This window comes from Anabrus simplex, chromosome 5 (genome assembly GCF_040414725.1).
Source record: "Anabrus simplex isolate iqAnaSimp1 chromosome 5, ASM4041472v1, whole genome shotgun sequence".
In the NCBI taxonomy this organism is placed as follows: Eukaryota; Metazoa; Arthropoda; class Insecta; order Orthoptera; family Tettigoniidae; genus Anabrus; species Anabrus simplex.
Genome location: NC_090269.1, coordinates 342,506,121 through 342,518,106, shown reverse-complemented (window position 1 = coordinate 342,518,106; position 11,986 = coordinate 342,506,121). Strand labels below are relative to the sequence as shown.

The window sequence follows — 11,986 nt, the reverse complement described above, 5'->3', positions numbered from 1 at the left end:
ATCAGGTGTTGGCAACAGTGAATATCTGTTTATCAATATTATAGTGATTATAGTGATGAGCGGCATGGCTTTTAGTTGCGTTTAAAGCCTCTGAAGGATATTTAGTTCTGTTGAGTTTCAGTGTCAGTTGTTAATACGTTTACGAGGTATTTACCATTTTCTCTTCGTTATTGGTATAGATTCATGCATTTCAACTGTCCACTTGAACACGTGGGTTATACTGTCACTTGGGTTAGGCCTATTAGTATCACCATTACGCAGTTCTTCAAGTGCCTGATAAAGAACGTGATAATACAATAATACAACTATATATATACACCTCCAAATATCTTGCATGCCAGTGGATTCACTTCTATATCATTTTAAAGTTACGCTCTGCTGTTCCGTTCTCGGTAAAAGTCCATAGACTGGTTTGATACATCACTCCGTGCCACCCTATCCTGTGCTGTCCTTTTCATTTCTACGTAAGTACTACATCGTATCTGCTGTAATCTGCTTGTCATATTCGTATAAAATTATTGCAGTTAATGATGAACAGAGGAGAATTCATATTTGTCTGTGGTGGGACCCCAACTAGAGTATGGTATGGTTCCAACTACATTTTCTAGTCCTCTTTGGAAATTGGAAGTCAACCTGTACCGGTAAGTGAAGTAGGAACACGCGTTTCTTCATTCCCCTCATATTGTAAAATCTGAATCATTGAATCGTTTGTTTGGCGTTAAACTGCAAATGCAATAGTCTTTGTCATAAGACATTAGTATATACATATATTCTCCATATAAACTAAACAAGCATACCAATAATACAACTATATACCTCCAGATATCTTGCATGCCAATGGATACACTTCTGTATCAATATAAAGTTACGCTCTGCTGTACCGTTCTCGGTAAAAGTCCATAGACTGGTTTGATAAAGCTCTCCGTGTAACCCTATCCTGTGCTGACCTTTTCATTTCTTCATAAGTACTACATCCTATATCTGCTCTAATCTGCTTGTCATATTTGTACCTTGGTCTACCCCTACCGTTCTTACCACCTACACTTTCCTCAAAAACCAGCTGTACAAGACCTGGGTGTCTTCAGATGTGCCCTATCATTCTATCTCTTCTCCTCATCAAATTTACCCAAATCAATCTCCTCTCACCAATTTGATTCCTCATTTCCTATCTACACAAATATAGTATGGCATATGGTGCAGTAAAACCATCCATGCTGAATATTTTGAAAAGTGCTGTAATGAAAACCAAAGAAAAATTAGGCCTCTTGCCTTTCCAAATCAGAATATTTGATTGAAAGAATTTAAATAAATTAACATAGTGGTTCGTAAAATAATTAACAGCTGTCTTGCTAACGAGGGTTTTACAATAAATGTGTTCAAAGTTTTACCAATTCAAAGTAGTCTCAACACGTGGTTTTAAGATGTACTCAACTGAATTTATCATTTACAGTATTTAATATTAGTCAATGACACCAACATGAACTTCAGTAGAAAATGAAAATTGATTTCAAAATTCTCAAAATTAATTAATTATTATTTTGATTATTATTATTATTAATAATTTCTCATCATTTAATTAACCTATGTTTCACTGTCACACGATCGTGTTCTCATTAATTTTCCACTGCATCATTTACATAATGATCGTCATTAGCATTTCAGAATAATTATTTTCAATTAATTATTAATGACTTGGTTTCACCATAACTCGAAGTAATCATGCGGCTAACGAACTTCTACTTCTGATCTTTGTATTGCATTTCCATTCAAATTAATCTTAAAATATTTCAAAGTTCAACTATAAATGAGTCAGAAATTTACATTATCCACGTGTGAGCTAGTTAAATAAATTTTATTTACAAATCGAGTGCCTTCGTAAAATAACGAGATGATCTTTCCTTTTAAATCTCGCTAATGAAGAAAATAAATCCTTTTCTAGTCTTCCTCGACTTAAGTTGATCAAACTTCCCCTTAAGGGCATGAAAAATTACTTCTTAAGGCAACACACAACGATGAGTGTAATCTGCGTCGCAGCAAGTGCACGACCAGATCAAATTAAATGGGACCAACATGATACAAGAGAAATATACATATTTACATACACACACACATTCACACTAGGAAACACGTCTTTATATACATTATTTACATCGAATCCTGTTTTGGCAAGTTTATTCATGATTTTTACGAGTGGTCAGGACGCGTAATATCTAGCAGAAATAATCTGTGTACTGAAATTATCCTTCATTAATGGTGGCTAGTGATCGAAGTCATGGGTATCACTTGGTAGAAACACATTTCACGTATCAACGTAAGTTCATCTAACTCATGAAATTATGATGGAAGATTCTAGTAAAATCCATAAGCACTACCATCGTTTGGGCTACAGGTTGAAACTATCGCGAGCGTGAGCCTTAATCGTATTATTTTTATTCCCTACCTGTGAAATACACTCGCAACACGTGCTCCAATAATTATAATCTATCTTGCGCTCCCAATACACAAGAATAAATCAAATATCACCATTAAATCATCAATTGCTCAATTATACGTCAAATATCCCTCTGGATTGTTCATATTCCAGACCCTTCATGAACGGAGCACATTCAATCTCACATATAAGGACTCTACAGTAATTTTATGGCTCTCGAGCGTTTAATTCTGTTTTACCCGATCTTTAGTCAATATTATTATTATTATTTAAGTGATTATTACATCTACTGATCCTCGTGGAATATCGTAAAATTAGATGACTTCATCATAAATACAACAAGTGATCTTGAAAGACACTAGGTTCGACCCTATTCACTCAAAATGTACACGCAAATTTCAGTCCAGTAACTTTCAACATTACAAGGAAAGTAGATTTATCGTGTGGTCAGTGATTATTAAGTATAAAGCTCCTAAGCATGGGAAATCAATCAAAGACAACCTACATGTCTACTCTAATAGATTCAAAATTTCATTCACACGTACCTAGTCTACCACGACACCTTAAGAAGTGGAAAAATGAAATATTTCTAACTACAGCAAACTAATAGATCTACGACTTAAAGAAGAAAGACTTCTAGTTGTACAAAAGGTAAGACAGATAAATTAAATTAAAAGGGTACTCAAGTTGTAGATGGAGTTCGATTCCCGTCGACAGTCAATTATTCCAGCATTTTCCTCCAGTCAGTCTCCTTCCAATTACCAGGTACGCCTCACATTTTACAGCTCCATGGAGGCTCTGTAGCAGGTGTCCCTCGATGAAGTTGTGTTGTTGATGGTTGTGGAATTGTCCATCTTGAGGTGTTCAACTTCTAAGACGACTTCCGTAGAATTCCGGTCACAAGCTGTAACTGAGATGACAAGATTAAGTATTTTGCACAAGCACACGTCGAATATCAATAGCTCGTCTACACAGTCACACTTAACTTGGTTCTTAAGGCGTGTTTTATTCCATAGAAATTCACTAATTCTCGCTAAATTCTGGCAGAACGGGCGTTGACTTGAACTGGAAATTACTTCTCCACGTGGTCCGATAACGTAGTGTCCCACACAGCAGCACAGCGAAGAATATTCAGGGTAAGAGAGCGATTTACTCGTAACAAAGCCTTTTTATCTTATCAGCCTGGGAGGTGTGATCTTCAACGAGAACGGTAATTGGCTGATGGTCTCATTTAATTGGCTCAGACTATTCCAGATTGTGAGTTGCGCGTGTGTGGCGGTAGTCACGTGGTTTGCTCTGACCTTGGCACAGTCCAGGCCGTGTATCACCCCTCTGAACGACGAAAAAACTCGTTCTTAGCTCGCCACTACTCCCCAAATGACACACTGCAGTTCCAAGCAGACAATAAAACTTTTACTTTCCACTTGTTGAAAATATTCACAATATCGCCAATTTTAACGGGGACAATATAGTAAGTGAGATTGAATCAAGGTGTCGTAAAGCTAATGCAGTGAGCTCGCAGTTGCGATCAACAGTATTCTGTAAGAAGGAAGTGAGCTCCCAGACGAAACTATCTTTACATCGGTCTGTTTTCAGACCAACTTTGCTTTACGGGAGCGAAAGCTGGGTGGACTCAAGATATCTTATTCATAAGTTAGAAGTAACAGACATGAAAGTAGCAAGAATGATTGGTGGTACAAACAGGTGGGAACAATGGCAGGATGGTACTTGGAATGAGGAGATAAAGGGTAAGTTAGGAATGAACTCGATGGATGAAGCTGTACGCATAAACCGGCTTCGGTGGTTGGGTCATGTGAGGCGAATGGAGGAGGATAGGTTACCTAGGAGAATAATGGACTCTGCTATGGAGGGTAAGAGAAGTAGAGGTAGACCAAGACGATGATGGTTAGACTCTGTTTCTAACGATTTAAAGATAAGAGGTATAGAACTAAATGAGGCCACAACACTAGTTGCAAATTGAGGATTGTGGCGACATTTAGTAAATTCACAGAGGCTTGCAGACTGAACGCTGAAAGTCATAACAGTCTATAATGATAATGTATGTATGTATGTTAAAAGTAATACAAACATTTAATGAAAACAGGTCTTTTACCTGTATAAATAATTATCGAACAATACACCTATGTTTAAAATGTCAGATCTCTGCGTGACTTAGTTTTGCCTGAAGGTACACTTGCACATACACATAGACAAACACTTCTGGATATTACAGACTGTGTGTGGCTCTTCGCCTACCACACTGCATTCCAGTCTCCCATCACAATTAGATTCTCATCACCTTTTACATATTGTATTAAATCTTCCATATCTTCATACATTCTTTCTATTTCTTCATCATCCGCTTCCTGCACGATGGACTTGAAATGGCTCCTTGACATGTGTTCTCTACCTATCATACTGATATGTGCATTGCCTAGCAGCGGTGAATCTATACGTTTAATCTTGGTGACAGCATGTTGGATTTTCTTATCCAATACACGTTTTTCGATGATTTTATGTTCATAACTCACCACTGAAAGTGAAAAAGAAAAATCAGGGCTCAAGTTGCATCCAAACCCTCTTCCATCTATGTGTGTTAAAAATTTCAGATCTTTGCATGCCGTAGATTTGGCTGAGCATTGCGCACACATACACAGACAACCACTTCCTTTTATTATTATACAGTAGCTTCCAAATCAGTATCTCCACCACCCTTTCCAGGACTGTACACTCCAAAAATCAAGTTGTCTATTATCTTTAGAGATGAGCCTTACACCTAGAATTACCGGGAGAGTTGGCCGTGCGGTTAGGAGTGCACAGCTGTGAGCTTACTTCCGGGAGATAGTGGGTTTGAACCCCGCTGTCTGGAACCCTGAATGTGGTCACACCAGGCAAATGCTCGGGCTGTACCTTAATGAAGGCCACGGCTGCTTCCTTCCAACTCCTAGGTCTTTCCTATCCCATAGTCGCCATAAGACCTATTTGTGTTGGTGCGACTTAAAGCCAGTAGCAAAAAAAAAAAAAAAATTACACCTAGAATTTAATGTTTGTCATCTTTAACTTTTCTGTAGCTTACAAAGTCTTCTTTCACTAGAATTAATACTCTCCCTCCTACCATTCCTATCCTATCTCTACAATAAACACTCTAGTTCTGTGAGGAAATTTCTACATCCCTAATATCATTTCTCAGTCATGATTCAACTACTCTTGCAATATCTGGTAAGTTGAATTAATTCTATTCCTTTCTTTACACTACTTCTATGGTTTAACATTTTTATATCATACCTACTTTAAGATCCCTGTACCCCTACCATCGCTTCCTAGTCCATCTGGTTTCCTTGAATGTATCTGCCTATAACTGTTCTAAACTAACTTCCTTACTTATATGTACTATTGTGGTTCTAGTGTAGGCCATTGGAGGGCAGATCCTTTCCTCCTACCCACCCATTAGGATCTAGAAATCTCACTCCCAGTTTCCCACTTACCCACTTCATAGTCTCATTTAAATCCCTGATCACCTTCCAGCCAATATCCCTCCTACACAGTATTCCGCTAATAACAATCTCCGCTACTTCACCCGTGCTGCATTTACCAGATCCCACGCAATGTCTGGGTGTCTGTGAAGAAGGCCTGAGGTGATCTGCAACAGCTTCCATTCAGGCGAGAAATACTCCCTTACTTGACGAGATCCGCTAATTTTTCACATGGCCAGGCCGTATTCCTGTCTCAAGAAGCAATGCAACAGGACATTGGGTATCTGATCAAGTTAGGTACGATGGAATTAATAATTTTATTTCCTGTGATGGAAGTGTTCAGCGAAGATGCGCTTGGGAGATATGCTTCAGTCAAACACATACTGAATGCATTAAATGTGGCATAGGACTGTGCATGAGATGCAAATATGAATTTCATATTTGTTAAGTCATGCGAAGGGAAGAGCTGAAGTAGGCTAACATTGGTTTGTGATTTATAATCTTTGTGTAAGTCATGCGAAGGGAAGAGCTGAAGTAGGCTAACATTGGTTTGTGATTTATAATCTTTGTGTAAGTCATGCGAAGGAAAGAGCTGAAGTAGGCTAACATTGTATTGTGATTTATAATCTTTGTGTGAATATGAATATTTTATTTATTTATTTATTTATTTATTTATTTATTTATTTATTCATTCATTCATTCATTCATTCTTAACACCAAATTACATAGATCTGTAATATGTACATTAGTTATTAATGTAAAACAAAAAATATATAAGCATTTACCAAGGACACAAATGTACATAATATAAGCGGTTCAATCCTATATTTTACATATTTACATAAACAACATAAGCAAAGGAAAATTCACTTAATTGCAGGAGAAGAGACAGAAAGAACCAGAAGGAAAATTAAGTCATGTGAGAATTATCTTGACAGAAGGAAGGATACGAGGGAAAGATATCTAGGTTCCTTTTGATAGATGAAGTGTTTAAAGATGGCTGGATTACATATACAGATCAACCTTTGTTTAAGAGAAAGCTGGGAGTAAGAAATATGGAAGAGGATCGTCATTCTGGTACTATGGATCATGGTAGGGGAATAAGGAAAGTAATTCGGGTGACCTAAATAAACCATTAGCTGCTTGATATAGCAGTGTTTTTAGGTTGGGGAGAAAGACTTTTGATCTTTATTCTCACAAGCACTTGGATAGTGGTCAAGTTGCAACAGACAGGGACCCTGGCTCTTAACAATCATGCAGAAGAAAGATTGTACACGGTCAAGGTGGCTGAGATTCTGAGATTTGAAGAAGAAATGGACCAGACAGGAGAGGTGTATTCCACAATCGGTAAGATACAGGAAATGTAGTATCCTCTTGAGGGCATTTATATCTGTGATGTTGGAAAACCTGTGGAGTTAACCAAGGAGTGACATAGCACATGATGTGACGTTGTTTATGTGTGAAACAAACAACAATTTACTGTCGAAATGCACTTGCAGGTCTTTTAGATTATCAATTGTTCAGCAGGTGTTATTTGTGGAATATGAGGGATTTACAAAGTGCGAATGAATGGTGAAACACTTGGAGGGATGAGGTTTAAGATGCCATGTAGTACACCATTATGGTCGTGAATCAAATGCATTTTGCAAGTAGATTATATCAGTGAGAGATTCTACATACTTGAAGATTTTACAGTCCTCTGCAAAGAGAAGGATTTCACATGAATTGCAGGAAACAGTATCTATAAGATCATCAATAAACAGGTTAAAAAGAAGGGGGCCTAGGACAATGCCCTGTGAGATACCAGAGAGTGTGGTGGCGGGAGAAGAACTTCATCTACCAAGGACCACGTGCTTTAATCTTCCACTCAGAAAGCTGTTAATGAGAGCTGGGAGTTCAGAAAGTTTGTGTGAAAGAAGCGCGTGATCCACGGTATCAAAGGCCTTCACGATATTGATGTAGCCGCAAGTGATAAAAATCATTGTTATCCGTATTGAAGATACTGAATGTAGGATGCTAAAAGGTTCGTTTTATCACCTATTCAATACATAAATTTTATAAATTAGGAATTTATTATTGATTCCACTTGAGACATGTTTCGCCCTTCATTGAGGGCATCATCAGTCAAATTATCACCTCAAGGCAAAAAATCAGGTACCTGGTTAGTAGTTGACATGCACAAATTAATACATATTATTAATACACATACAAAAATTAAGTATGGGAAATAGTTGTACAAAAGTGATGGTTGAACATATAGGTTTATAGATGAAAAGTCAGCACCAATGCGTAAAATTTAAAAAGTAGAGTTCGGCAGTGGTGCTCTGGAGAACAGTTGACGCAATCATAGGAATATATAAAGTTTAAAAATATACATTATAACAACTAAGGGAGAAAAGGTGTAGTGTTCAGCGTCAATGTTTGTAACCAAAATTAATGTGAAAGGTTGGTAACTATACAGTATTTACATTGTTCAATTGAACAGTTCAGATAAAGTTTTAAAAAATATTTACGTTATAACATTCAGCGTAAATGTTTGTAATAAAAAAGAAAAAAAATAATGTCAATGGTTGGTAACTATATAGTAATTACATTATCTAATTGAACAGTTGAGAATTTACAATTATATACATAATTACACAAGAGCAGCTTGGTGCGCAAGGATAAAAAATTCTAGTACCAAGTGCGTCCTGATGTTTTAGAGGTTGGAAGAAGGAATTAGCATTGACATTTCAGAAATATGTAGAGCGGTTTATTATAGTTAAAATCACCGGGGGTAGGGAAATATTTCATAGCCAAATGAGGTTTTATAGGCATCAAGCTGAAAGTTGTCTGGTTGCAGCACCGAGATCGGTACGGAGACTGGTCAGTGTGGATGGAGATTCATGGGTATTCCGTGCGTTTGAATGGCAACAATGGTGACAGTTATTAGTGGGTAATTGCTAATTAGGAAAATGTTGCGGGTTGAAACTTTCGCTTATTCTTTTAGTTGACTTCTGTAGCATCGAATGTGATGTGAAGACATCGGTGTGAGGTGCCGGTGAGACAAATTGATATTGTTCCGTGGAATAAAGTATGGCGGACTTCGGGATGAAGTTATTGTTTTTTACTGGTCTGGTGAGATAGAATAGAGTTGCTTGTGTTGTGAACTGCGGTGGAGAGATTAGAATGTATACGGAAACTGCAGAGTCAGAGCGTTGTAGCTGGGGTGAGGCATCTTCTCATTCTGACTGCGAAGAGAAGCCGTAGTGGCACGCCATATTCGTGCCGATGTGCGCTGGGTTCCGGCGTGTTGTTGAAAGTTGTATTGTATGAAGTGGAAGTTATCTGATGTGTCGCTGAGAGGTAATTGTTGATGAGTATTGGTGGACTATGAAGGAGGCTCAGTCGGCCGCATGTGCGTATTACCGCAGATACATTCAAGGAATCCGGATGGACTAGGGAGCGATGGTAGGGGTACAGGGATCTTAAAGTAGGTATGATATAAAAATGTTAAACCATAGAAGTAGTGTAAAGAAAGGAATAGAATTAATTCAACTTACCAGATATTGCAAGAGTAGTTGAATCATGACTGAGAAATGATATTAGGGATGTAGAAATTTCCTCACAGAACTAGAGTGTTTATTGTAGAGATAGGATAGGAATGGTAGGAGGGAGAGTATTAATTCTAGTGAAAGAAGACTTTGTAAGCTACAGAAAAGTTAAAGATGACAAACATTAAATTCTAGGTGTAATTTTCTTTTTTTGCTACTGGCTTTACGTCGCACCAACACAAATAGGTCTTATGGCGACTATGGGATAGGAAAGACCTAGGAGTTGGAAGGAAGCAGCCGTGGCCTTCATTAAGGTACAGCCCCAGCATTTGCCTGGTGTGACCACATTCAGGGTTCCCGACAGTGGGGTTCAAACCCACTATCTCCCGGAAGTAAGCTCACAGCTGTGCGCTCCTAACCGCACGGCCAACTCTCCCGGTAATTCTAGGTGTAAGGCTCATCTCTAAAGATAATAGACAACTTGATTTTTGGAGTGTACAGTCCTGGAAAGGGTGGTGGAGATACTGATTTGGAAGCTACTGTATAATAATAAAAGGAAGTGGTTGTCTGTGTATGTGTGCACAATGCTCAGCCAAATCTACGGCATGCAGAGATCTGAAATTTTTAACACACATAGATGGAAGAGGGTTCGGATGCAACTTGAGCCCCGATTTTTCTTTTTCACTTTCAGTGGTGAGTTATGAACGTAAAATCATCGAAAAACGTGTATTGGGATAAGAAAATCCAACATGCTGTCAACTACTAACCAGGTACCTGATTTTTTGCCTTGAGGTGATAATTTGACTGATGATGCCCTCAATGAAGGGCGAAACATGTCTCAAGTGGAATCAATAATAAATTCCTAATTTATAAAATTTATATGTATTGAATAGGTGATAAAACAAACCTTTTAGCATCCTACATTGATGTAGCCTACGCCAAGTTGAGGACCAGCGTGGATGGCAGACTTGGCATGTTGAAGCAGGGTAGCCAAGTTAGTTATGCCGGAGCTTCCAGGGGGGAATGTGGGAGGATATGTATGGAGTGGTAAACAAAAGCGAACGCTGGTGGATGGTCTTTTTACAAATAGTTGATAAAGCAGGTAATATAGAGATCGGGCGATAATTTGTGATAACCAGCCTCTTTCCACCTTTAAGAACTGGTGTGATGTACGCAACTTTCCAGGAGCTGGGAAAGTAACCAGCTGAGAAGCAATGATTGAATATCGCACTAATAGGGTTTGAAGGAGCTACTGCTATATTCTTAAGGAAGATAGGACTGAATCCAGACAACATAGATAATTTCTCTCGGTGGGCTCATTCTTCCATTGTCCGATTTTGTTAAGTTCAGCGCTTGTAGTATCACTCTTCTTCCAAGGGGGGTATTTTCTGGACATCGAATGTGTAGGAGCGAGGTCACAGATCACAGCAAGGGTCCAATCATAAAATAAGTCCACATCATCTTGAACTTCACCCACATGCAACAAATGCCATGGTAAAAGGGACAGGGTACGATTAAGAGTCTGCTAGTCGACTTTACACCATACAGGCCCAGAGCTCCTAAGGACATGTTGATGACATCTCGGGGAACAGGGAGGTATGAGAATGAACGTTGCTTTTTTGTGTGTAAGGATGTGAAGATTCTTGTCTTATGGTTGTAGCAGTTTGTGTGGGTTTTCTATATATACTGTAACATTAAGTTTATGTTATATCGGCTAGCTGTGCAGGAGACTTGACACAGGGTGTGTCCGGTCTCTGTCTGAATCATTACAGAAGAGAGTGTAGCAAGAAATAAGTATAATGGAATTTCTAAGTTTGTTGAGTTTATTCATGAAATAAAGTTCCAAGTTCAACATCACCTCATTACAGTGGTTACAGTAAGGATCAGTGAAGAGAAACGAGGAGTTTTTAAGGGTTTGTTTCAAACGGCGTTGGATTTGCTGGGTAGGATCTTTCTTCACTATAGAAAAGGAACTATTGTTTAAAATAGTTTTTTGTTTTATTTATGTACTCTTCTTTGTCAATAATGACGTTTGTATTCCCTTTGTCCGCTTTTGTGATGATGAGGCTGTTATCCTTGATTTTCTTTTTAAGTTTAAGGACCTGTTCTCATTCAACAAATGGATTTCTGTTGTTGTTGTTGTTGTTGTTATTATTATTATTATTATTATTATTATTATTATTATTATTATTATTATTATTATTGGGGTAGTTGTATTTTCAGAGGTATACATTCTAACCAGTTTCCTTTTTACGTCTAGTCTTACTTCCTCTTGTAAGTCTAATGGCATTTTATTAATGGTAACTTCTGATTCCATGACTAAGTTTGAAATTATGTTCACTTTATTATAATTGGGCCAATTGTGTTAGGGCTTTTTTCAAGGATTGCGTTTTCCTCATTATTTAACTGTGTTTTTGATAGGTTATCTACTGGGGTATGAAATTGATCGATGAAATTGTGCGGGATAAATGTTTTTTTTTAGTTACTCCTGCAATGTTATTTAATACTGAATTATTCTTGAGTGTATTAAGCTTCCTCTCAAGAGAAAG

At 37.9% G+C, this 11,986-nt stretch overlaps 1 protein-coding gene across 2 annotated transcripts in view; it reads left to right on the top strand.

Annotated features, from left to right (window-relative positions):
• Positions 1–11,986, top strand: part of LOC136874088 (uncharacterized) — a 149,262-nt gene continuing 137,276 nt past the window's right edge. The window contains exon 1 of one of the 2 annotated variants that reach the window (XM_068227654.1): positions 1–146. The gene's annotated coding sequence lies outside the window, so the exon portion shown is untranslated. Of the gene's footprint in view, positions 147–186; positions 465–11,986 lie in introns of those variants that run through there. The other variant, XM_068227655.1, reaches the window with a different exon arrangement.